Here is a 27,356-nt window from a genome sequence, read left to right as displayed (position 1 = left end):
ATTCTGATTCAACAGGTCTTTAGTGGGGTCTGTTAATCTACATTTTTGTTTAAATGAATGCTCTCTTTGCTCCACAGGAGATGACACCGGATAGCTCCATGTTTGGTACTTTCTTGGACTGCACCCTATATGGGTTTTCCCTTGATTGATTTTGATCTGTATCCGTTCCCTCTAATGAACTGTAACTGTGAGCATAATAGTCTTCAATGTATTCTGTGAATCCTTCTGGTGAATTATGGACCTACACATGGCTTTGGGGACCCCTGAACTTGCGCTGGCATCAGAAGTGAAGGTGGTCTTATGTGTGGGCTGTTCCCTCTAACTTTTCAGTTGGCTAAGTTTTCACATTCTTCCTAATCAGTTACTGTCTGTATAGTCTTGAGGAAGCTGCTGAAATTCACTCTGCTTTCTTCTCCATAGCTGTAAAGTGGGTATAATCATAGTACCTACCTCATTCGGGTTATGATGGAATGATACAAATATTGAACACAAGTCCAAGTTAATTAATAAATGTAAGTTTAGTAGAATAGTGCATGACCCTATTATGTATCTGTATTCGTATTATGTCACTGTCTCTGTCACTACCACTCTAATCAAAGCCACTGTGATCCGTCACTTAAATTCCTGCAGAGCCTCAAACATCTCCTTCTGCTTCCACTTCCCAAGCCTACAGATTAGTTTTTAAACAGTACCTAGAGCAAGCTTTTTCAAGTACGTCATTTTTCTTACAATGCCCAGGTGCTCTTGTATCATGCTTAGCATAAGATCCAAAGTTCTCACTAGTTCCACTGCCTCCTCAGACCCTACCCATCTCTCTGACTTTATCCTTCATTGCTATTTCCCTTGCTCAATGCACTTCAGCTAAAGTTTCTGCCTCCAACACTCTTCTTCCAAATCTGCACATACTTTGATTCTTCACTTTTTCAGGGCTCCACTCAAATATTGCCTGTGGAGGGGTTTTTGCTGATCACTTTATCTAAAGTAGAATTCCCTCTCAACAGTACTCTGAATTTCTTATTTTCTTCAAAACCACTATAACTTTCTGAATGTAAATTGTCTATTTTAGATTTATTTGTACATTATTTTTTCCCCACTGGGATGTCAATTCTATGAAAACATGGATTTCAGCTGCTTTTTTCGCATGTAATACCTGGAATATGTAAGATGCTCAATAATGTTTGTTGAATGAATAGCTAATTGATATACCAGGAGGGAGGGAGATGTGTTGTATTCAGCAGGACAGTACTAGCCCCAGACGCAAGGCCTGGCACATAGTAGGACTCAGTCAATAGTTCTTGACTAGAAGCAATAGCAGCCTGACTGTTCTTTATGGAAGGATAAAATAATTAGTTGTTCCCAGAATTTACTCTTAAGCTTTCTTTTCCTGGCAGGCTAAAAATGAGATTCCCACTCTTTTGGGAAAAAAAAGAATACAGCTCTTATGAAATTATTGTAGTGCTTTTCAAATGCCACTTCTCTTTTCTTCCCCCTGAACGAAACATTTAGACTGGTAAATCACTGCAGCTATATAAAGACTCTAAAAATTATCATTAAAAAATAAAAGAAATCATAAAAAATGAGATCTGTTCACCCACTGTTTTACGAAATTCCAGGTTCAACATAAAACAAACTGTGAAAATTACATATTCTATTCTCAGTGTGCATGTGTGTGTGTGCATACATATGTATAAGATTTTATGGTGTACCCACCATATAGCTGAAAATGCCCCCAATCTAAGGCATTATATGAGTGCAGGAATGAGAAGAAAAAAAGAACAATCTGTCTGTCTTGGCCCGCAGCTTCTCCTGCTCAGCATATGGAGGCCAGAATGAGCCTGGGCATTACTTGTTGCGATCAGAACCCGCTGCCCTAGCAGGAATGTCAAGGAAAGATTTTCTTTGAATGATGGGGAAGGGAGTCTTCTCTGTCATGGTTCATTGTCTTTTATTTAGAAGAAGTAGGCACTGTTTTTAGGGAAAGGTCTGCAGCTTCCTATCTGCAAGCAAAACCTTCCAGTATTTACAGTTATGACACTCGATTTCATGCCGGTAAGTAGATTTATTGAGAGAAGAGAGGAATGGAAGAGAGTTGAAGGAGGAAAATTTTTATGCAGAAATTAAGCTTGAAAAAGCCTAGGGAAATGGGAAGTGAGGGGCACCAATGAAATCGTTACCTGAGATTCAGATTCTCCAGGTGTAGGTTAACTTCTAATGACGTTACATTGCTTGCTCTTTCTAACGTGGAGCAAGTCCTGCTGTGGAGTCATGAGTCCTGGATTCTTATTCTAATTGACTAGTATTGTTACTTGAGAAAAGTCTTTTAACTTCTTGAGACTTTTTTATATGAATTATGAGGTATTACTGTTTTCCCATCTACCTCACTGGGTTGCAAATAAGAAGATATATGTGGAAGAATTCTGCAAACTATAGAGTGCTAGAACATAAAGTGTTTTCATCTTCTTAGTCCCAAACTTAGAATTCTAAGTGGAAAAGGTAAAAGCAGTTAGCAGAGGGCTTGGGATACAGAAAACACACAGGAGATGTTAGCTGATACTATGATGATGATTACGTTATTCTTTCATTAGGAGCTGACCACCACTCCATCGGCATATTACGGTATGAACCAGTAATTAAACAAAATTTGGTGTGCATTTTGCCTTCGTAGCACATCTCAGTCTGGACAAGTCACATTTCAAGTGCTCAGTAGCCACATCGGGGTATGGCTACACTACTGAAGGGGCAGTGAAACCCTCGAGACATAGACCAGAGAGATGTGGGACAGGGGGAGAATCCACACGGGGTGCCTCCTAGGACCCTCGAACTAGATTTTTGCATTCTCTGACGTCCTTCCTGTTGATAAATATGTCATATCAAGTATCTATAAAGTAATTCCTTGTCTTTGAGGTTAAAAAGTATGTTGATCTTCTCTCCATTCTTTCTTAATATTCTAAAGTTTCAGAGTCTTTTGTTGTTGTTTTGTTATTTACATTTCCAACAGCATTTAAATTTTCTCCATTACCCTAGTGCCATCAAGTAAATTTTAGAAAATGATAAAAATGATCATAGGTGCATGGTATTTTCTTTTTATAGTCGAAAAATACATTGAGGGTAATATTTCTTCCTTTTCAATGGTACAGATTTACTTGAAGGTATTTTTACATATGATAGTCTAAACTTTTAGTATTTTTATATGCTAAATGTAATTGGTTTATTATAGCATTTCATTAAAATGTGGAGTTGCCATTAAGAAAATTAATAGAAATTGTTCTTTTCTTCACATTTTAAATGGAAAGATAATATTGGTTTGTATTGCTTTATGCCATGGCTAGCAAGCTATTATGTAATGATGGCTCATAGTATTTTGTTATCTTGAAAAGGCTATACTGTGCTTTAATAGGCAAATCCAGTCATTTCTTTATTACAGTAATTCCTTGAAGCAGTGACAGTTTTAGTTCATTCATCCATTCATTAAGAGAAAAAAAATAGGCTTATTATCCATAGGTGAGTTCCCTGAGGAAGTGTCTTTCTATTTTGTTTACTTCTGTATCCCAGATGCTTAGAAAAGTGCCTAACGAAGAAGATATTCAATAAATATTTGTTGAATGAATACACTAGTTACTGTAAATAAAAGGTTCATTAAAAAATGCAAAGGGCAAATAGGGCATTAATTTGAGCCTATGCTCTGTGCTGGGCTCTTTGTAAAGGGTTAGGGTTAGGTTATAAGCTAAAATTAAAATTTTCCAATTAGGAATTAATGCAACATACATATTTAGTTCTGGCTCCACCATGCATCCTGGCATTATGGAAAATACTAGCCGAATTTAGAAGGCTATTGTATAATTTTGGCCAGTTTATTGAAACTGTTTTTCTGTGTCTCGTGGGGAAAATGAAGGAACCGAGTCGGAACTGAACTCAGTGGTCCCTTTCAACTTTGTTGTCACTGAATCATAGTATTGCAACTATTCCTCCTATTTTGGTGTCAAATTTGATACATGTCTTTCTTTCATGCCCTACTCCCAAAGCATTGTGAAAATAGAGACATCGACAGTTTGTGATGTACCAGAGTGATTGCCATTTAAAAAATGTAAATGACTATCATTTTGAATCTATACGAATACAGGGTGAGGAGAGTTGAATTTCAACACTAGCTATAGGTTGCATACTGTGGTATAATATAATCAAAGAATGAAAAATCATAAGGGAAGTAACTCCTTTCAAAAGTTATTTATTGAATGTTTTTCAGTGGATTAAGAGAGGGTGACACACTGATTCCCAAATGATGGCAGGCTCTGTCATGCTCCTTAAATGGGTGACTGTTTACAAGTGTGGAGGTGATGCCCATTCACAACTCACCCTCATAAAGAGTGTCTTTGTCTAAGAAAAGAACTGCACTGTTGTTTCATTTCAAATGTCTGTTTCTGATTCTGGAGAATTATTTTGGAATCAGAGACATTTGTTGTTTTGGAAAACCTGGCTAACCAACACTTTAAGAAAAATAAAATCATGACTTGGTTTTTATATCTAAAGGGTGATATATGACACTCAGATATTCTGTTTTGTATCATGTCATGTTTTAAAGTTCTGCTATAAACTGAAGGCTTGAAAACCTTCATAGATGGTTATGCTTGGGTGGAGAGAAGTGAGATGCCCACCTGCTCTGCGCTGGTGGCTTCCCCGGAGCTAGTCAGTGTGCTGGCCACCCCCGCCCCATTCCCCAGACCCTCCAAAAGAACATACTCTCACATGTCAGTGCCAAGAAAATAAGGTCAATATTCATCTAAATAAATTACAAAATGTCCTCGCTGTGCAGTAAGCAGCCAAGCCTGGAGGAGCCACGCTGAGGTCTGAGTTAGCACCAAATGTGCCGGCTCTGTGGCAGAACTGCTTTCCCTTCTTTGCTGTGGCGGGAGAGGGAAGGCTGCTGCCACTGGGCTTCCACTGCCATCTTTGCTGACAAGATTCAGAGTGATGGTGGCCTGCAGCTTCATCAACTGAGAAAGGCAGAGTAAATTGGCAGCTGCTGTAATGGCCAGCGTATTTACTTCCCTGCCTGACTCCTTTTGGAAAAGAACAAGAGAGCGTGTGGTAATGAGTGCCTCCTTCTCCGACTTAAATGGTCATATGCATCTTCTCTGTTGACCTGTTGATTGTGTTGGTTACGCCTCCCTTGATTGTCTGGGTCTACAGTGATCGGCATCATAAAAACAGTTAAAACACACAGCCGTGACTGCAAACACTCTCAGCATAGCTGAGGCCGAACAGACCAGAGTACCAAACAGATCGCATTTGACTCTGTAGTACAGTTTTATGTGTAATCATGACAGATGTTCAGGGAGATTATCCTTTTCCATCTCCCCCCTGCTCCCTTGAAACGAGGTTGTGTCTAACTTGCTCTAAAATAGCCTCTCTTTTATAAGCAGTTGACACTTGAGGCCATCAACAGTACGAAGTCAACATTCCACTTACCGAGCATTTATTTCCCCAACAGAAGAGGCTCCTTTCTTTCAGGCCAGTAGTGGGCTGCCCTGCTAGTCCTGCTTGGCTCTTTATGCCAAGAGCTGCCCGATACCAACCAGAGGCAACTTCAAAGCTACTCTATATCATAAGGAAACTTTAAGAACTTGTCCCCTGTAACAGTTGCATCCTGGATAGTAAAGATTTTTTTGATGTGTATTTACTTCGTTGCTAATCTCCCTTCAGGGGTTTAGAAGTGAACAGGCATAATAAAATGCTTCGTGCTGTTTCACTTAAAATTTAAGGATTGCCTGCACTGCATGCCTTCTCTAGACTTACTTGCTTATCTCTAAGTAAAGACTTTTCCCCCAAAGTTCTCAGTTCCAAAGGATAGTTGGAGAGCTTTCTGTTTGACACAGGCATTTATCAGTCAAATTGTGGCACCTTGTAACACCACATAATGTCAGATGAACTTACTCAAGACTGGAAAAAGTCAGAGAACAAGGGAATAAGGAACTCTTCGGAAAATTTTTTGAAGGAAGGAGTTGTAGATCTATTTGGACAGGTAAATAATGCCTCTATTTTGTATTGTTTTTCATTCCTTTCAAAAACTTCACTAATTCCTGGCACTTTCTCGTAATTTGTTTGCATTTTCTAAGTTAAGGAAAAGGTATGCTTTGGTTTTATCTGGAAGGCACACAGTTGAAATACTAAAATTTTTCCTATGCAGACGTAGTTAGGTCAGGAAGAAAACAAATCAGGCCACTGACAAAGAAGGAAAGCTTTCATAGTTTCAGTGCAGGTCTTAGGGTGCACAGGAATCTAATTAAGACCATCTCATTGCCTCTGTGGGCGATCCCTTGAATTACAACGCCCAGCAAAACAGAGAGTACAGGGTAGAACCTCGCCAAGGGTCTGAGTTCTGTGTCCCACGAAATACCTTGGTTACTGCTTAAGTGCCACACTGTACATGTTCCTAACCTGTGAGCAGGGTTAGGAATCCTTAGCTTGGAAATTTACTGATGAACAGGACAGTAAAATCATCCAGGTCAACCTGTCTCATTTCAGCAGTGGAAAACATAAAGTCTAAAGGACAGAGGATTTGTACAAAGTCACAAAACAAATGAACAGCTAGAAACTAGACCTCCAACTTCCTTGAAAACGATTTCTTCCACCAGGTGCTCAAGGAAATGATTCCCGGAAGACTGTTTTGTTTTTGTGTTTTTGGAGGCCTCACACCATGTCATACTACACCTGACATTTTCTAAACTGTTAAATCGTGTGGGTAAAACAGGAGATCTATTCAAACCCGTTTTCACTGGTCATTTATATCTCCATTAAATCCCTTTACTTTTTAAAAATGATCTTTCTCATAAATTCGGCATAGTTCTAATTCTAAGTGAAAGCAGGCCATCAGTTTTAAGTTGACTTCTGAGTTCAGGTACTGGAGTGTCTGCTCTAGGAAGATGTATCTTTCCTAGGCTTTGGGAGATACAAGATTAGCTGCTATGTACCGTGGTCTCAAGGGGCTTACAGTTAATTTTGGAAAGTGAGAAATCTATGGGAAAACAATGAAGAAATTGCCCAAGATGATATATAACATGATGTTGGATTTCTGGAAGCCTGGGAAGACTTCATGGAAGAGATGAAGGTGATGTGTGGATCATAAAGAAAATGGACCATCTAACCAGCTGTGGTAATTGATCACACAGCCACAGAGGGCTAGCTAATGTACTCCTGTTATCAGCTGTGAATGGATTGATAGCTACTCTCTTGGGTCATTTGCATGCTACCCTGGGTCCCTTCACAATCACTGTTCCTGGATGGATGGTAAAGGGCCAACTCAGGTCTTTCCACAACTTTCCAAAGAGCAGGAGACCATATTAGAAATCCCTTACTCTTCTGTCAGTTTTAGCTTTGTGTTTTCAGTGTTCTTCCTCCAGTGATTGAAGCTGAAGTCTAGAACAGCTTTGCATTTGGGGGCAGAAGAGCCTAGCAGAGTTTAGCTTTAGGATCTGGGCATAAAGGCTAGTTTCTCCTTGCCAGAAGTTAGAAGAGGGCATCTTGATCCTTAATTAGGAAATTAATAAAATGACTGTTTGTTAAAATGTTCCTCCTGTGACCTCAGCGGCTTTCACTACTTATGCATGTATGAGACACCCCAAAACTCAGTCAAAAAGCAGAGGAATGCATTTAGCATAATATAGCTTATTTATAAATTAGTAACTGGGAACTTCAGCTTTCATAACAAACTGGTAAAAAGTTATCCTACTTGAGAATTTTAATAAAACCTTCACCTGATTGGTCTCAAAAAATTTCAAGGAGAAAATGCAGTGAAATTGAAGGCTGAATATGGTAGCTTCCTGGCTTTATACTGGCATTAGTTTGTTAGCAGAATGAAGCTTGCTAGGTAGTGCTTTTCACTAAGAAGCCTGAAATAGATTATAGGTTGTTTTTTCTATCCCTGAAGTGTTTTTTTTTTTTTTTTTTCAGTTGCTCTCCTGAGAGAAAATTGAGTGTATGACAGGGAAGACAAGTATGAAACCTCTCATAGTCCAGGCTTGTGTTCTCAAGACATTTTCCTTGATACATGAGCCTACTCATTGAGTCTTTCCTGGAGTTTATTTATTTGACCATGTTCCCCCAGACTTAACTACCTCCATTAATCAATACTGCGCTTTTCCACACTGAGTCTGCAGAGCTCATCAAGATGAGAAATTTTTAATGTAAAAATTAAAAAATTAAAAATAAGAAATTCCCAGGCATATACATAATCCTTAGAGAAGTAGCAGATCTGTTACTGGCCAACAACATATCCACAGACACTTGAGTTTTATTTTTGTCTCTTCTTTTAGGATTATTGAAAGGATTGAGGTGAGAAAGAAAGGGTTACACTGAAGCTTATTAATTTAAAGAATCTAGGATTCTTCAGGAGCTTAAGGAAAGGTCACGGTTCATTCTTTGTTCATTGTATCACTTACTCAATGAACTCCTAGTATGTTCCGGGAACTTGGTTCTTGAGCCATCATGGGAACACAGTTGCCCCCGTTGATGAGGAGGTAACAGTAGAGGAGGATGAGATACACAAGTAAATGGTCAGTTACAATAAAGCTTGATCAAAGTTACAGTGATAATAAGTTCAGTGGTATCTAACTTTGTGTGTAAGGAAAGACTTTCTGTTGTGAGAATGAATGAAGGCAAAGCCAAAGAAGCCTACTAATGATTCATCTGACTGTGCAACCTGAACTAGCTCTGTGTAGCCCACACAGCGTAGCATCCTGTATCAGCTCTGCCGAAAAAGTGCAGGTAGGCTTGAGGGATGAAATAGACGTGAACAGGATGAGGAGGGAGAGCCTGAGCTCTTCTGGGCTGTCAGAATATCACATTTTTATGCCACCATTTCTTTACATGTCTGCATAGTTTAGTTTTTACTTTGTTTTCAAAATAAAATACATTTTATATTAATGGACACAACATGCATTTTGATGTTGCCACTCCTGTAGAAAATATCATTCATTCAGAATTTATTATGCATCTACCATGTACCACTGGGACTTAGGATTAGGAAGAAGATGTACTGTCTGGTAGGAGGGAGATATTTTGAGTCTTAAAACAAAGATACTGTTTTATCATGTATTACATGATAATATGTATGTATATATGTGTTCCTAAATATACGGTCTTGAGTGTGATCGTTTTCGATTTGTCGTCTTAGCTAGGCTAAACTCTGGGCACAAGAGAGAGGGCTGCAGCCACTTTGTAGCATACACACACCTTCTAGGTATTCAGTCAAGCCCTAATCTAGGTGCTTCTGTGAAGGGATATTGCAGATGTAATGAAAGTCCCTAATGAGTTGACCTTAAACTCTAGAGATCATTCTTGGCAAGCCAGACCCTTCGAAGGGACTGGGCTCTTCATGGCAAAAGAGATTCCCAGTAGCAGTTGGGTCTGTAATTGTTCTCCCTTTGCTGGATCTGCCCTTCCTGCCTGCCTGTGACAGCAGCTCCGGCCTGTGCCTCTGGGGCTCCAGTTTGTGCTCTTCCCTTCCTGAGTGCCTGCCTACAGAGACCAGAAATGCTTAGCCAGCCTCTACGGTCGTGTAAGCCAATTCCTTGCAACAAATCTCTCTCTCTCTCTCTTTCTCACTCCCTTATATATACATATATCTGTGTGTGTGTCTTTTGTTGGTATATATCTGTGTGTGTGTGCGCGTGTGTGTGTGCATGTGTGTGTGTGTGTCCCCTGTTGATTCTGTTTTTGTGGTTGAACTTTGACTGGCACACAGAGATTTTTGAATAATACTATTTCTTCATTGATCATGTATTTTTATGCTCAGAACAATGATCATTGCTTGTGAAATTGGGCAGGTGTTATTTCCTAAATCCATGCAAAAATCACCCAAATATATTTCAAGAAGTCTGGTTGGCCACCAATGCATGGTCTTTGCCCAGCATCTTTGGTGAAACTGTGAAACGCGTCTGGCCACGAGGTGAATTATCCATGTGATGCCATTGCTCATGCTTGCAGCTTTCTCTGGCGCTGTTCTGGAATGGTGGTCTTTCCAGCTGGCTGGTTGGGAAAAGGAACAGCATGCCAAGCTCTGCTGGAACATTTTAAAACAACATTGCATATAATGTAATTAACTAGGGATGACTGAAGACGTAATGCCTTCACTGGCTAGAGTCAAGTCTAAGTTGAACCCAGAAGCTTCATCTTCCTTATAATTTTCAAGAGGAGAAAATAAAATTTGTGGAAAACTTTCAACTCTTTATTGCAATCCTTTTGATCCCAACAAAATATAGAGACTTCTCTAAACTTATTTGATTTCGTTTTTGTAACTTTGTTCGTTATTTCTTTGTGAAAGAAGTGTACATTCTAAAAAAAAAAAAGAAAAGAAAAGATAAAATGAAAGAAAGGAATTAAGAAATATCCTTAATTGTACTGGAGGTAACTATCGTTGTGACCATGTTTTTGCAGAGTGTTTTCTGTGTGTATCTAAACCATCCTTTCCCTGCTCTGCTGTGTGTCATAGGTAACTGATGCCTAAAAACTCTTTGATTCCCTTGCTAAATGGCTTCTGGTGGGCAGGTGGAAGGAGGGACTTAGGCTATTTCTTGTCAGTCTTCTCTGTTAAAGGGTCAGTGTCCCTGGCAGTGGTCTTGGGTTCCTATAGAGAGCCCCATTCTCTGTGCTCACAGGGCAACCCCTGCTTTTATTCTGACTCCTTTTGGATGATCCTGCTTCTAAGATCTGATAACACTATCTCCAGCCTTAGGTGTGGCAGTGAGTTCCCAAGGTTGCTATTATCTGGTTTCGTCTTTTCCTAGTTGTCCTTTCAATCCTTCCAACACCTTAATATTAGTTCCCACAAATGAAATTCCTCTATTAAATAGCCTGACAAAGGCAACCATAGCAGTCCATTGATAAATCTACTTACTTTCCTAATATGTTGTGAATGCTTTTCCATGGCCATATATTGTAAGACCGACATCATATTTTTTTTATCACCTTTATTGAGTAATAATTTACACACAATAACATGTACCAACTTTAAGTGCACAATTTAGTGAGTTTTGACAAATAGTTAACAGACATGTAACCACACTGCGGTCACGACATAAAACGTTTCCATTACTCCCCCTAAACTCCCCTGTGCTCTTGTGCAGTCTGCTTTCTCCCCATCCTAGCCTTTTGCAACCACTGACCTGCTTTCTGTTGTCATACTTTTGCTTTTTTTAAAAAAGTATTTCACGTCAAGGGAATCATACAAGATGTTGTCTTTTGTGTCTGACTCTCTTCATTTTGCATAATGATTTTGAGATAAATTCATGGTGTGGCATGTATCAGTATTATTCCTTTTAATAGATGAGTAGTATTTTATCATGTAAATAGATTACAGTCTGATTTTTATTCACCAGCTATAGGACATTTGGGTTGTTTCCATATATATATTTTTTGCTATGATGAATGAAGGTTCTATGAACGTTGGGTACAAGCCCTCTTGTAGACATGTATTTTCATATATTTTGGGTAAATAGGAGTGGGATCATTGTTTTATAGCCATTATATATTTAACAGTATAAGAAACGGCCAAACTGTTTTCCACGGTGTTGATGTGACTTTACATTCCCACCAGCAATATATGAGAGTTCTAATTGCTTCACACCCTTGTCACTAGTCTTTGTCATTTGTCCATCATGGTAGGTATGTAGTGGTATGTTGCTGAGGCTTTGATTTGCATTTCCCTAGTAACTACTGAAGTTGGACATCTCTACTTGTGCTCATTTGTCATTTGTAGATCTCCTTTAGTGAAGTATCTGGTACAACATTTTGCTCCCCTTTGATATTCTGATTAAATTGTAATGGCTCCTGTTACATTTTGTGTGCATGTCTTTCCTCATATATATATGTTTTGCAAGTATTTTTTCCCACTCAGTAGCTTACATTTTTCTTTTCTTAACATTGTCATTGAAGAGCAACATTTAAAAACTTTAACCTTAATCATATTTTACTGGCTGTATGGTATTCCATCTTAGGAATACATTACGATGCATTATCAGACTTTCTGTTTCCGCTTTACCGCCATAACGACACTGTTTTGTTCATCCTTGTATTTGTATCTTGTGTGAGTTATTCATGTCATCTTACTCGGGAGAGTGCTACAAATAATTCAGGATTATTGTGTTTTTATCTGATGCAAAATAAAATGTTTTTAATTCAATGGACTTTCCTTATATTTTAATTTTTCACTGGGGCTCAGAAAAAAAGCAGTCCCTAAAATCACATTAATTTTTTTCTAAGGTAAAATTCATTCTCTTTCTCTCTTCCCTTTTAACCTGAGATTTTGAAATTTCTGTTAAAACTGTTGAATACTGTAAATATATTAAAATTTCTAACATGTTAAAATTCTACTAATGCTTCTGGATAAATGTGTCTGCACAGTTGAGCATACACACTTACTTAATTAAACAACAGTAAAGGGATCTTTACAAGTGCAGTAGGACCAATAGAACGAGACAGAAGATAACAACAGAAATGGAATCTTGAATTTTTTTTTAAACATGGAAATCACATGGAGAAGTAGTAGCTGATTAGCAGAGTGGAGGAAGCAAGCCTGTGGGTTTTAGAGGGAGATATTAATGAGAAGCCAACTGATTTCCTTTGCAGAAACATGGAACCTAAGAATTAGCAAATGGTAGGGGATTTGTGTGTTTGCTTGCAGGATTCTTATAGCTAAACATAGATCCTCATCAGGCAGAACAGTGGAGGTTTTATCCTCAGAGAACTGACAGGCCCCTGAGAATAAGCCCCTAGATACTTTGAGGAAAAAACAACTTTACAGTCACTGCAGTGAAGTCCATTTCTCTGACTCCTTCAGTGTCTACTTAACTCATTAGTGCTCCAGGTTAAAAATTAATGAATGATAAATAATCACAAGACTTTTGAGGAAAGCTTTCTCCCTAAAAAAGAAAAATCATGAATCTGTAAGAAGCAGAGTAAAAGAACATGTAAAGAGGCCTTTAAGAATATTCTAAGTTGGATAAATGAAACATACTAATATAGCTAATAACATGAAGATGGTATAAAATAGATATTTAACTGTCAAAAAGAGCTCTTGGAAATTAAAAAAAAAGAGAACAGTTAAAATTAAAAAAATAACTGAAGAGTTAGATGATAAAGGCAAAGAAATATTTCAAAGAGTAATGTGAAAGGACAGAGGAGACTGAAACCAGAATAGAAGTTAGTAAGTCTTACTTATTGGATTATAGAAACAAAAAACAATAAAAACAAAGTGAAGGGAGTTATGATAGAAATAATACAAGAAAACATTTCCAGGCTGGAGGAAATAAGTCTCCAAATGTCAAGTGTGGCACAATGAAAGGAGCTAACATTGTCATGAAGTTTTAGTACCTTAGAGATAAAAAGAAGATCTTTAAGCTTCCAGAAGGGGAAAAGATAGTTCACTTGCAAATGATCTGAATGAAACAAGATCTCTTAACACTGAAACTGAAAGCAAAAAACAATGGAACATTTGTTATAGTATTCATAGTGAACATGATTTTTAGTTTTCCATCAAGGATAATTCAAAGATGTTTTCAAGCATGAAAAACTTAAAACCCGTAACTTTAACACTTATTTTCTTTAAAAATTCCTGAGGATTACACTTGAGCAGAATAAGGAATAACCCAGGAAAGTGAAAGTCATAGGATTAACGAAAAGGGGACCCGACACAGGAGAGAGCCATGAAGGCGCATCCAAGGATGTCAGTAAAGGGAAATCCTAGGACCACTACAGTGTAGCAGGGTCAAAGAGCAACCAGTCCAAACTGAAGCAGGTATTTGAGGGGCTCTGGAAGGAAAACTACAGGAGGTAAAAAAAGCAAACTGATGGATAAGATTATATATACACAGAGGAATAGATATAGATACAGACAGAGATAGAGATAGAAATCATACATGGCTTTGTATAGTGTTTTTCCAGACATGATAATGTAAATACTACCCTTTATTTAATATATGTTAATATATTAAATACTTATATAGTATGACATTTTATTTAATATATTAACACACACATATATGTATTAAAAGTGTAGAGGTAGGTGGGTACGTGGGATGATGGTGGTATATGAGAGATAAAAGGAAGTTTACAGATAATACCTAAAATTGAGAAGTTAAAAAATAGAAGCAAATGCACATTTTTAAAATATGGAGATAAATAATGGAAGAAATAGCTAAAAGCATTAAAAGCTATTGGCCCTGAGGGAGTGGGAAATGGTGGTGGGGTGGAATGAGACAGGATTTGCTATTTTTCATTATAAGACTCTTACTACAATGTAAATTAAATACACGGATTACTTTGAAAAATTCATTTTTCTAATGATCACATTGTACACCCTAAATAAATAAAATTTTTATTTAAAATTTTAAAAAATATGTATTTTATATATCTCCTGTTATTATTAATTTCTATCTAAATTAATAATTTCTATCTAACTTCCTGGGGCAATAAATGAAATAAAATGAAAATCTTTTGATGAATCTTAAATGTGTTTACTTAAATAAACAGTGTTCATACTGCAGCAGTAAAATTCCTTTAATGTGTTCCTGATTTTACACTATCATTTTTATGATTTTAAGTAAATCACAAATCCTAACAAAAGATCCATGCAAGTCATTTGAGTTAGTAGTTTTAGACTTGACTTCTGTAACATTCCCACGGTATAGACTTTTAGATTCTTACTGTCCCTTGGCTGTGATATACAGTAACATTTAGTTTCATGCAGTGTGTGTGACTAAATCTTAGCAATTGCCCAAAATTGTCTCTTGGCAGGAAGAAAGAGTAGCCTATATATTTGAAGTTATTGAATTACAAAAGTAAATAATGTGATTTCTTTCTCAGATACGGAGTGGAACAGGTACAAAAACCCCATGTGTGGACATGATGATAGAGCAGGTTATATTAACCTTTTCAACAAGACATTTGGGACAGGCAGTTAATCTATGAAGCCATCAACTGGAAAAAGACATCAAATCCTTACTGCTCTATTGGAGAACTGTCTAAAATGATATATATGTATATATATTTGGGTGGTAAGAAGGAGAAGTAAGACTCGTTTTGGAAATTAAAACAGTAGTGCCTTCACCTTATTTGTGGAAAGTGGCTCTAAAATGTTCTTCCTATTTGATGGGAGTGTTTTCTCCACTGTGTCTGCCGTTGGTTGGATGAAATTCCTAAATTAGGTACTCAGCCGTAAGAGAATGTAGCAACTCTGGGAATCCACAGAACTGGCTGCTTATATTATTTATGAGAGTTGGTATTTGAAACCAATTATTAGAAAGCTTAAATGGGCAGGGAGCTTTGCATCGGATCAAACAAAAGTTCTGATTTTCATGCTGCTTATTTCAAGGCCTCTAGATCATATTGACCTGAAAGAAAGTTTCATATCAAAGAGACAGGCCTGTTCTGAACTGTTTTTATTCTAAAGGTTAGTGCAGCTATTGTATCATGATAAGAAGATGGAGAAATAGAATTAAAGTAAGCACTGGAGGAAGTGCTCTCATTGTGATTATAAAGCCTGAGAAAAAGCTTTTCAATGGAAAAGGAAAAATGACTTTATTGCTTGAGAGGGAAAGAAAATACTTTGTTGGAGTTTAAAAAAAAAAAAAAAGAAGAGGAAGCAGTCAAGAAAGCTCTAGAGGTACTCTGAAAGGAGGTTGGAGGGCAGTGCTGAAAATCCCAAAATGATGAAAAGTGCTCTGTGGTTCAAAAGACTAAATCAAAAGTTGACTGAGAAGTTTAATGGAACTATGGATTCTGATCTTAATTTCTCATGTCCTCAGTACATACAGTATTGCATATTGCATACTCCTGTAATCTGATGGATGGTGGTACAAATCAGAGTAATTCAATTTGGAGGGGGGAGATAGAGGATCCAGATTTTGTTTTAATTTAGTTAGAGGTGTTCAAGTTGAGCCATAGAATATTCTCTGTGGATCCTTTCCTGCGTGCAGATTTTTTTTCTAGGTGAAGGGAAGATTCAGGACCATTTTCTTGTATCTGAAACCTGACTGTTGCTTCTGCCAGTGAAACGTTACTGTCTGCTCATTTACTGAGCTTAGGAGTTGGCTTGCTTAAGCTTCAGGGCATATGGAGGCAGCAGGATTCCCAAAAGAACCCTTACAGTTTCATATTGGCAAACCTCAAAGCAAAAGCAGAATGTGGGCTTACTGTGAACTGAGAAGTGCAACATCTGGGGACATAAATGGGCAGTTTTTAATTGGCAAGCTCAACAGTCAAATAAAATTATAATACTGTTTGCCAAATTTGGTTCATGAAGGGAGATAGATATATTAAAATATTGGGACGTAAGTGATTTTGTACAATAACTGTTTTCTAAATTATTTTAAGTTATGATAATGTAGCTACTTTTCAAATGTGGTGATTTTTCTGTTCCAAAACATTTGGATGGTCTCTAGGACAGAGTTGCATGACTCCAAATCTATGCCCTCTTCATCCTAGAAAATCATTAAGTGAGAAAGTCAGGACTGGAATGCACTGGGATCCATGCTAGGCCCCCCTTTTTTTTCCTACCATTTCTTTAGGGTTAGTTTTTGAGGTTCCCAGTGGAAGGACTAGGCGTCTGGATAGACCGACTGTCTCCTATAATCTCCTTTGTTTGGTCTAAAGTCCTCTGAAAGAAGTGAGAGCTTTTAGTACTTGGAGATATGCCACTGAAATATCCCTTTCTGTCTTTTCCCTCCTCATTTCCTCCTTTTCCTTCCTCACAAGGCCTAGATTCACACCAAATATAAAGGAATATTAATAAAGTCGTGTTAAAGGAGATTTAATATTTAAAATGAATTGGTATGAACACAGAAAGGCACAAACTTAGCACCTTTACTTTGCTAATCATCTGATATTTCCTGTTTAAGGTAAAATAGCCTAGCATGCCTATACTGCTGCAAAATATGCTAGCTCCTTCCTTCATTTATGGCCTCAGCAATTTAGTTTTAGAAAGTAACTTCTATTTTTTCTACATCTTTCCCATATGACTCTAACTTCACTAATGCATAAGTTTAAAAAACATGGACCCTTTAAAGCATAATATTAGTATTTTCACAATATTGGAAGTCTTGGACTATCGAAGGACATGGACTTGGGTGGAGACACGAGAAACTTCATCTGTGACCTTTTGTGTTCTGAGAGCCTAGATCATAAAAGGAACTAATTGAAGGGAGAATAAAGGTAAGATTATAGTCCATGAATTTTTAATGAAGGTTTAATTTTTTCTTGCTCTGTGTTGTACCCCGACATTGCTTCAATGGTATAGTGGAGTTTAAGTAGGCACAATGGTTTCTAAGCTTATGGGAGGCAAATATTATTTGTACTAACTTTGAATTATCTGGTACCATAAGGGACCGTGGCTACTGGGGATGACTGGATTTTAGTACACTAGTCCCTTCCAGGAAGAGGCATGTTTTTGAGAGGTGTATGGGTTTGCATTGCTTTTAAAATACTCGTTTGGCCCCAGTATTAACCTTGATAAGGAGCCTCCCTTTAGAGGGAGTGAATTCTGAGTGCCGATTCCACCTGAGACTGCCGTTTATTAATATTTATTCATGCTTGCAGTCCAGTAGGAATCAAAGTTATGTTCTTGCCCGTTTTCAGAGTCACCATTTAAATCAGTTATTGGTGGACACAGAATTTCCCTCAATATAACCCAACAGACATAAAACATGTTTTGTTATTTGGTTCCATAAAACATATTTCCTCTCATTTTTCTCTCATCTAACTTGCCCCTCCCCTGAAATTACTATGGTTTTAAACTTTTTCTAAAGAAAAATCTTTTTTGTATTGAAGCAGGGGCATATCTGCTCCAAGATGGCTTTAGTTTTTCTGGGAGAACAGGTTTTTAAACCAAAATCTGTGTGTTACAGTTTTGTGTTAAAACACCAAATGAACTTTTTAATATTTGCCAATAATTGTCATTTTGAGAAAACCATATGATGTTACAGGTTGAAGTTCTTTAAAATTACATGAGAACCTATTACAGTTCAAAGACAAAGAAATACCATAGTTATGACAATACTAATATGTATACAGTCAAAATACAATGTATCATGGCCTGCTTTTTAATTTATCATGAGACCTCTTCTGTCACAATCTTCAACAGGCTGCACCTTTTTCTTGTCTGCATCATGTAAGAATGGTGCCATTTTTTTTTTCTTTAACAGACAGTAAAATGTCACTGGTAAATCATTACCCTCATCACCTCAAATAACTCAAAGCTTGCCTGTCAAAATGCAGGAAAGGATTCACATAATTACAAATAGGCTTATCATCCCCAATCTCGGGAAATATTGGATGGTGCCAGATAGACTAGCATCCCAAACTCATTTCAGATGAGGAGAGGAACGGTTTTCACTAGGTAGAATATATCCCTTGGACATGACAATAAGCCTCCAATTTCCATATCGCACAAGTAATACCGTTTAATTTTTTCATAGTGATCATAGAGATAAACATCTAGTCTCCAAACCAGCCTTTCTTATGGACAAAGATGCGTATTTGTTAGAAGTCTTGGCATTCCTTCTGTGTCCAGGAATGAACAGAGTTATTTGGAACCCCTGAGTTGTTTTCCAGCCAACCAGTGTACCAGCCGTAGTCATTCATTGCCTTCATTCCCAGCCATATGACAAAAGCAGACGGGGCTGGTGCTGTATCTTGTTCCTTGTGCTATATGCTAATTCTCTTCAAGCCAGAATGTTGCTAACTGTGCCAAGCGCATCTCTCTTGTTTGGTTTTCCTTTGCATAATTTCTTTAGTTTAGCATCCACGTGGCTCTTGCAGTGAATTTCTATTCCTGTTTGGAATAGTCACTGACTTTTCCATTGGTAAATGTGCCCTTACATCTGCATGGGAAGCCAAAAGCAATTAGTATTCCAGTTGAGTTCAGATTATAGCAAATGATAAAAGCATATGGCCAAATACTCCTTTTATGCCAGATTCTACTTACTAGTTTTCACTTTTAGAGTCAATGAAGAAATCAATTCTGTCGAAAAAGATAATTTAGTAAGAAAATCCTTTACTCTATAACTGTAATTATAGATGAGTGATTTCTTTTGTAAAAGAAGAAAAGAATCTAAATATAGTAACTCTCTTATAGATCATTCAACAGAACATTAAATCTCTATGCAAACAAAAACGACTGTATTTTCATTATTTCTTACATAGAAATTCACGAGAGAGGGATTTGAACATTCTTTCTTCCTGACTAAATCACTGTGATATGTCACCGTGGTAGTTTACATACAGAAAAGGGAAAGCATTGTAAAAATGTTGAATAAAGCAATAATTTAAAAACTGGAGGCTCTTCTTCCAACACATTGAGTCAGTCATTAAAGCTGCCATCTGTGAGCTGTTTTAGAAGACATTGAAGTGAGCTGCCCCTCAATGTCTTTGACGCTATAGCAGCTACGTTCTGACTGTCCAGGTTACCTGCTTAATGACCTGATTATCAGTATCTGCTTCATGTGAATTCTGCTTGAACATACTCAGGTATTGCTCACTTTGTATGGAAAAACGATTGTTTGCTGGAGAGTGAGTCTGCATTTCATTAATTTTATTATTCTTTCAAGGCTGTTTTGCTCTTGGTGTACAACTTTAAATTATTATAATGCTGTGCTTTGGTTGGGATCCAAATCATGAATGTGAAAATATTTTATTTATACAACAATTAATTGAAGGGATTTAATATGTTAAATAAGGTGTTGAATTTTTGTACAGTTAAATCCTAGTGACTTTAACCTTAGCATTGTTATTCAAGTTAAGAGAATTAATTAGCCTGTTTGCTGCACCTTCTCTCCTGTCTAACCCTTCAATGCATGGACATTCCAGAAGCTCCTGCAAATGCTTTCCTCAGGGAGGAGGGGAGCCTGGTGGTAATTAAGCATGAAAATGGAATCAGATGCACACTTCCACTGATGTATTTGGACAAATCTCATTTAAACAAGCATCTTTGAGTCAAAAATCTCTTTATAAATAAGGTATTGACAAAAATGAAGTAAATGAAAAGCTTAAGCATAGAATCAGATACTTTTAAAGTTTTAAAATTATATCATTAGGTGATAAAACCACCAGGCTGAATGGGTTAATACCCTCACACTTCACCCACTTGTGCTCTCTTCTCTGGAGGGGATCCAGCTTGGATTGATATTAACACTTTTGTTTCCTAAATAGGGAATTTTGACATAGGGCTTATTGGTCCAGGGTAGACGGGGCTGGTGAAATGATTAAGTTATATGGTTCACGATACTTGTTTTTGGTGACCAAGTCTATAATTTTCATCAGATTCTCTAAAGAGCTCTTATCCTAGAGGGTTTAAGACCACTATTCATCACCAATAAAAGATCTCAGTGATGACCATGATAAGACACATTTTGTCCATAAATTTCTTAGCCCATTTCCAGTGCTCAAATCTGAAAATTAACCCTTTCTGAAAGAGTCCATTATATTCTCTCAAGTTACACATCTTTAAAAATTCTCACTTGTTCAGAGGCCCAGCTGGTCCCAATGTCCTGAACTAGAAGTCGGGACATCATCATTGCTGTTTTTTCACTTAGTGATGCCCAACCTCCAATCAACCAATCACGTTGTGTGGATTCAGCATCACACACAGCTCTCAAAATTTGCAGTTTCTTCCTGTCTTCAAACATCCCCATAATTTCTCACTGAGATTGTATATTATTTTCTTCTAAATGCATCTCTGTACACAATTCAGGACAAGTGACTTTTCTAATGTACAAATCTGATGCAGTAACAACCCCTGCTGTTTAAAACCTCTGTGCCTTGCATCTGTTCTCTAACGGAGATATTAACAAGTGACACAAATGCAAAAATTCTCATGATATAATGTGTGACATAAAGAATGAAGAAGAGTTGATATTTTTATTTTCTATCACTTTTAAAAATTAATTCTGGCAGTAGAACAGCCTGTCTTTCAATGTGCCATGCCCCCTCAGTGACAATGCAGTATGAACACTGATGAAAAAAGTTTGTCACATGGGAAATAGCCACATAGCCAACTTGGACTGGTAGGACAAAATTGTTTCCTGTCATGGATTTCCAGAGGAAGTGATGTTTATTTGAGATCGTAAAGGAGTCCTTTGAGAATAGAAGGAAAAAGAGTGTTCTAAGCAGAGAAACAGCCCAGACCACTTATCTCATTATTACCCTGTAATTGTCTGTCTCCCACACTAAGCTATAATTTCTTGAAGTTAGGGACAATCTCATATGAAATATTCAATATATACTTATGGGATGTTCACTCCTTGCGGTAGATTGAATAAAAAGGGCCATAAGCCTTTACTCCTCCCTCTATTCACATATTTGTAGTGCCTCCTATTAGAGGCAGAGTCCACTCCCTCTCTCCTTGACCTGAGCTGGTTTAGTGACTTCCTTTGATCAGTAGAATGTAGCAGAGAATGATGTGTCAGCTCTGCCCCTGGGCCTCAGGAGACTTTGCAAGCTTCAGTTTCTCTCTTCATTCCTTACCCAGCTTCCCTGTGAATAAACCCAGGCTAGCATGCTGGAGCTGAGAGATGACACAGGATCATCCAGTTGAGGTGATCATAGACCAGTTTGCCTTCTGTTGCCCTGGTTGCTGATTGTAGGCACAAGAGTAAGCCCAGGATAAACCAGAACCACCCCACTGAGCCCAGCTCAAATTGCTAACCCACAGAATTATACGCTAAATAAATTATGACTTTTTTAAGCTACTGGGCTTTGTAGTGGTTTGTTAGATACTCACAATTAACTTATGCAGCATTTATACCTGTAAAGCAAAGTCAATCTTGAGAAATGTCATGTTTAAATGTACTAGGTGTAAATGAATTGACTGGATTAATTTTACATCAGTGGCTTATTGGACTTAAAACTACAAACTTACAATTTGGAGATGGGAAGTTAGTTGGTAATTTGTAAGTCAATCTGTCTTTCTCTCTCTTTTTCCCCATAAAAGAGAATTTCATAGCCAGCCTTTCTTTTTATGCTCAGTTTTAGCCAATAGTACACTGGATAATAAGAGCTTGATAAATTTTGATCAAGTGTTTTGACAGTATTGAATATGTAGAATCATTTTAAAGAAAACAGTTTTAATATTAGAAAATGTAATGTTGTTAAATCCAAGAGTCTGAGCAAAAACATTTTTTTCATAACTTATGTATGTTTATCCTTCTTTTGATTCACTTTTAATTAATTAACCAACCATTTAAGTAAACAAGCATTTGTTACAAGCTGGACATAGTGCTAGGTTTTACCGTGGGGGAAATGAAGATAAGATGAGTGTTCTCTTTATGCAAAGCTTATAATTTATTTTGGGTGTTAGACATATGACCTTGAATTATAAATTATGAAACATGATCTTGAGCCTTGAATTATAAACTGTAATTTCAAGCAGAACAGATAAGGACATAAAAACAAAAGTAAAAGCAGGAAATGAAGAGAAAAATTATTAATCTGACTGGAGACACTGAGACTTTGTGGAATAGTTGGGTTGAGTGATCAGTGGTGTTTTCATAGGAAGAGAAAGCTGAAAAAGACATTCTGTGCTGGTGTATCAAAACAAAAGCATGAAGGCTTTAGAGTATATGACGCACTTAAGCAGTTAGGAGGGGTGATATCCAGGGCTTGAAGGGCTGAGGAGTGATGATAAAAGAGCCTTTTTTATGTATTGACCCATTTCATATTTTTTAAGAAGTACATGTGAGATGACTTAGAGACAACAGTGTAACCACCTTTTCAAAAGAAGACTTTGGGGGAAGAAAATTAGAGCATTGGCATACCTGGAGGGGAATTTAGGGAAAATTATAAATTATTTTATTTAAAGAGAGGAAATTGTATAGCATGTTTGTAGGATAAAAACCATTACCCCACAGATGGGAAGACTGAGGGTGAAGCTGTGAAATACTTGTGGAAGAAAAGTTCATGGGTTGGGAGGGCTGGTAGGACCTAGAGGACAAGTTGAGGGATCTTCTCTTTTGAGAAGTTGGGGGCAGTTCTCCCATCAGTACAGGAGAGAAATCATAGGTGAAGTCATACAGTAAGAAAGGCTGGTAGACAAGTGGGGGGAAGGCCTGTGATGGAGTTTTAGCGCAGTGTGGGTCGTCAGCTAGTTCACATTCTGAGTCTTTGGTCAGTGGTACGGGGACTGCTCTTTCTTGAGGCACTCAGTGGTGAAGTGTTCTGGGGGAGAATTAGTTGCACCAGTTGCACATGAGCTGTGACAATCCTTCTAACAGTGTCCTTTCTGCAATTCAGAATTACTTCCCATTCCCACTCCTTAGTTCAGGCCCTGCCTCTAGTCTCTACGAACCTGTTCTACCTTCCATACTGAAATCACTAGAGTGATTTTTATAAAGCACACCTTTTCAATCATTTTACTGTTATAAATTTCATTTAAAGTATGAAATCCCCATAATATCAAATGCACATTCCCTACCATTATACCCAAGGCTGTTCTGTGATGCCTACCTTTTCCACCTCATGTACCAATTTTCATCACTATAACTTACTGGAAAATGAGGCTGTTGTGCTGATAGTTCCCCCAGCATCTCATGCTGTTTTATGCTTCTGTGCGCTTGCCATATGCTTGCCTCTCTCAGCAGTGGCAGGTATCCCTTTATCTGTAGGTTGAAATCCTCATTCTGGAATCATCTCAAATGTTATCTCTTCTGGGAAGTCTGTCTTTTTTGCTTTGCACTTCCATAGTATCTTGTCTCTTATATGTTATAATAATTGTGCAGCTCTGGAAAGCAGATCTTTGGTTCTCTTTCATCTGTTTATCGCCACATCTAACATAGTGCTCAGAAAGTAACTCTTTGATCAATGCATAAACCGTTGAATGAGAGGCACTGAGGTTTTGAAGTTCCTAGTGTGGGCAATGGAGTCTATAGACAGAGATGCCATTAAACATGATAATAAACACGCATGGAAATTCAGGTATGGGGAATGGGGAGAGGAGTGATAAATATGACTAAACAAACAAGTTAGGGGTTTGAGTACCCAAGTACTCAGTGGTGAAGTATTCTAAGGAGAGAATTATTCTGTGGCGAGAATGGGAAGCTATTCCATGTCTGTAGCTGAAGGGCACGTACATGATGCTTGAGGAAGTCACCTTAATACCATGACTCTGTTGACAGTACTGCGTCCATGTCTCTTTCTCGTTATCAGAATAACGGGATCCAGAAGGCTAAGAACACCAATGAGATCTAGGGGGAGGGGATCAAAGTGCCTACCTGGCTTATTTCTTCTCTAGGCTTTAAATGTGAGAGGTCAGGAAGTTCTTGTGGTTCACTCACTGTCTAATTCAATTTGCTAAACATGTTGGTTCTTATTGTCAAAGACATGAGTGGCAGTAAACAAGGTCAACATGCCTGTGGGCCCTCTGCACAGCTCCCATAAGAATTTGTAGCAGGGTTAGTTGATAGGAGAGTCAGGGATTCTCATGACCACCATAATTTGGCAGAATAGGGCAAATACATGCACAGAAGACTGGGATTTGGGAAACAGACTCTTTGTGAACCTCAAACTGTGGAAACAGCTGTACATTTCATAGACAGTGTTCCACGTGGAGGGAACATGGCTCCTGTGCTGGAAAGGAGGAAAGGCAGAAGCATGTTGGCAGGATGTGAATTCATTTGCTGGGCCAGGACAGGCTCTGCAAGAGCAGCTGCTTGTCTGCTGGGGAACATCCCCCGTGGAGGCAGGAAGACTCTAGTCCTGGAAGGGATGGAAATTTGTTTTAAAGGCCAGTGTGGGCTCAAACCAGCAAACTTCCATGGTGCATATATTTGGATTTGCTGACTGGCATGAGTTCACTACCCTGGATTATCTTTTCTGTTTTCCTGACTTTTAGCCAGAGGTGGGAGGTGGACATGTTTTTCAGCTTTTATTATGAGAGTGTCAATTTGGGAATACAGAATGTTAACCACAGCAGGGCTTTTGTTATAAGGAGTCTTTACTTGACTTATTTATCACCAAATTACTTATTGCAATTCACAGTCCAAAGTGGATTTTAACAGAACCAAAGTTTGTGATTCCTTGCTACTGAGCAAACCCAGTTCCTAGAGCCAGATGAAACTGTGAAAGTTTTCTTGACCAATGTGTGTGGTTATTTGCTTGTGAACAGAAGATTTTTGTTTGGGTTTTGAGTAGATCTCTAGGAATTCAGGGAGAAACAGGATCAATGAAAAAAGTGATTATTGAAGTCCATGCAAAACTGTGGAAAGTTACAGCAGAGTCAGGAGATACTCAGGATTCAGAAAGTGAGGCTCATCCTACTCCAACTTGAGTGGTTTAAAGTTTACAAAGCCCCGCTGAAGGGGTAAGGTAACATCTGAGTGACCTAAGACCCCAGAGGAAGGAGGAGCAGCTCTGATGGAGGTAGAAAAGAGGTTAATCTAGAAGTGTTTATTTTAACCTTCAAAATAGGAGAAGTTGCTCTCATCCTAGTGAATTTTGAAGCTAAGGAAAGCAGAGTTTGGGAGGAAAGCAGTTGGATTAACATGAAGGTTCTCATGGTTCCTGTGGAGCCATGCTTGAAAGAAACAAGAGTGCAATGTTAACTTCGGAAACCTGTGGCGAGAGATTCCACTCAGATGTGAACATAAAGGGGAGAGTCCCCTTTGTTAACTGGAAATTGCAAGTTGAAAACTTCTGAACAAGAGTTACGGTTACGGGAATGGCAGAATCGGTCTGATTTTGTATTCTGGTGGAGAAATACTGAAAGAAGAGCCAAAGATTGGAATTTGGAGGGATTGCATATTATAATGTGGATTACCCCCTTTGTAGGAGAGGAGTGCAGAACAGAAATTTCTCTCAATTCTATGTTGAATTCCAGGAAAACATTACTGGATGGAATAGCTCCATTAGGCAAGGAATTATGTATAATTTTATGCACACAAATGGAAACGTTCTGCATATATGATCATCATCTCTCATGGGCATTGTCACCAAACATCAACATGAGATTTCTTGGTCTAGACTTCAAGATAACAGAACTATGCTCAAATTACAGCCTGCTAAACTGATCATGTTTAGTTCTGCAATTTCGTGTGTTTCCAAATCTTATGGATGCTATTTATATATATTTTGACAGCTCCCGGGAACTTTGAACAGATTGTGCTCAATTTGGAGGCGTCCATTATAACTTCCAATGGGAGTGTCCAAGGCTGGAACCACCACAGTCTGCAGGTGCTCGAGAAGAGACAGAATTCATCCAAGGTGAGACCCCTCAAGCTGGGATGGAGCTGCATAAGGAGAATATTCAGTAGGACAAGCCTGCTTTGTGTCAAATACTGTTCCGTGTGCTCACAGTAGAGATCCTTGTCCCCTGGAACTTAGGTTCTAGAGGAATATGGTAAAAAGAAATATGTGTTGGGGAGAAAAATAGGAGTAGGGCTCAGGGGATTAGGATGCTAAGGGGAGAGTTTGGGGACGGTTTGCAGTGTTGAATAGGGCATTATGAGTTGGCTTGGTTTAGAAAATGGCATTCAAGCAATGACTTGAAGGCATGAGGGGGTTAGCCTTCTGGAGAAGGTGTTGTGGGGAGTGAGCCTTCCAGAAAGAGGTGTGGACTGTGTTAGAGAAACTTGAAAGGCCACTGTGGCAGGACTGGAGTGAGAGAGGGAGAGAAAAGCAGGAGATGAGATCCTAAAGCTGTTGAGGAAAAGTACACCCAACCACGAGGATTTGCAATTTTCTGTTAGCGAAACTGGGAAATTCGTCAGGAATCTGAGGGAAGGGATGACATGACTTGACATATTTTAAAAGGATTATTCTTGAGTTTGTGTGTAGGGGAGCAAGGGTAGAAGGAGGGAGGCTCTTTCTAGAGGTGGTGAAAAATGGCTGGATTTCAGATATCTATTGAAGGCAGAGTGATAAGATTTGCTGATGGATTGAGATGCAGTGCAAGAGAAAGATGGGAATAAAGTTTTTTTGATGTGAGCAACTGGAAGGAAGGAATGACCCTCTGCTGCGGTTGGGAAGGCTGTGGGTGCAGAAGGTTTGGAGCCGGGGGAAGACTAAGAATTCAGTTAATGAAAATGCTGTATTGTTACACGTGTTTGCCCATTTCTGACACTTGGGTCAAAGAAGGTTTATTTTGATAAACATTAATTTCTATGGAAACAAAGGAGTGACTAGTAAAAGGAGGAAGACTTGTGGTACCCTAGGACGGGGTATGCTTGGCTTATTTTATAAAGATGATGTTGTATCTCTTGGATAAAATGTTACCTCTCAGCCACATTATAACTTTTCTTAATACACTTGATTCAGTTAAAATTGAGATAGAAATAAACACAGGAAATATGGCTTGGAGATCCTGTATGTTTGGGGAGAGC

General features: G+C 38.2%; 1 long non-coding RNA gene across 1 annotated transcript in view; it reads left to right on the top strand.

The window, feature by feature from the left end:
• Positions 1-27,356, top strand: part of LOC105088992 (uncharacterized) — a 723,199-nt gene that overhangs the window by 395,496 nt on the left and 300,347 nt on the right. Inside the window, exon 9 of the long non-coding RNA XR_010378187.1 lies at positions 26,114-26,238. This is a non-coding gene — a long non-coding RNA (uncharacterized LOC105088992). The remainder of the gene's footprint in view (positions 1-26,113; positions 26,239-27,356) is intronic.

The sequence above is a fragment of the Camelus dromedarius genome, chromosome 28 (genome assembly GCF_036321535.1).
Source record: "Camelus dromedarius isolate mCamDro1 chromosome 28, mCamDro1.pat, whole genome shotgun sequence".
In the NCBI taxonomy this organism is placed as follows: domain Eukaryota; kingdom Metazoa; phylum Chordata; class Mammalia; order Artiodactyla; family Camelidae; genus Camelus; species Camelus dromedarius.
The sequence above is the reverse complement of the archived record's forward strand: the minus strand, read 5'-3'. Positions and strand labels throughout refer to the sequence as shown.